We start from the raw sequence: 490 nt of genomic DNA on the forward strand, positions 1-490 counted from the left end.
TGAAAGGGCGGGGCTTAAGGCCATAAGAATTGGCAGACTAGCTCACGCCCTGTGGAAAGGGCGGGGCCGAAGGCATAAGAGGGCGGGCGTAGATCCGCTCCTGTGAAAGGGTCGGCCGAAAGGCATAAGATGGCGGACTAGCCGCCGCCATGTGAAAGGGCGGGGCCGAAGGCATAAGATGGCGGACTAGCTCCGCCCGGTGAACGGAGGGCGGGGCCGAAGGCATAAGAATGGCGGACATAGCTCCGCGCCTGTGAAAGGGGCTGTGGCCGAAGCATAAGATGGCGGCACTAGCTCCGCCCTGTGAAAGGGCGGGGCCTAAGGCATAAGATGGCGGACTAGCTCCGCCCTGTGAAAGGGCGGGGCCTAAGGCATAAGATGGCGGACTAGCTCCGCCCTGTGAAAGGGCGGGGTAAAGCGCATGCGGTTTCTGGCCCGGCTTAGGGCTGACGTCATCACTAGAGCACTTCCTCCCCTCAGTAGAAGAAGA

The sequence above is a fragment of the Choloepus didactylus genome, chromosome 23 (genome assembly GCF_015220235.1).
Source record: "Choloepus didactylus isolate mChoDid1 chromosome 23, mChoDid1.pri, whole genome shotgun sequence".
Classification (NCBI taxonomy): Eukaryota; Metazoa; Chordata; class Mammalia; order Pilosa; family Megalonychidae; genus Choloepus; species Choloepus didactylus.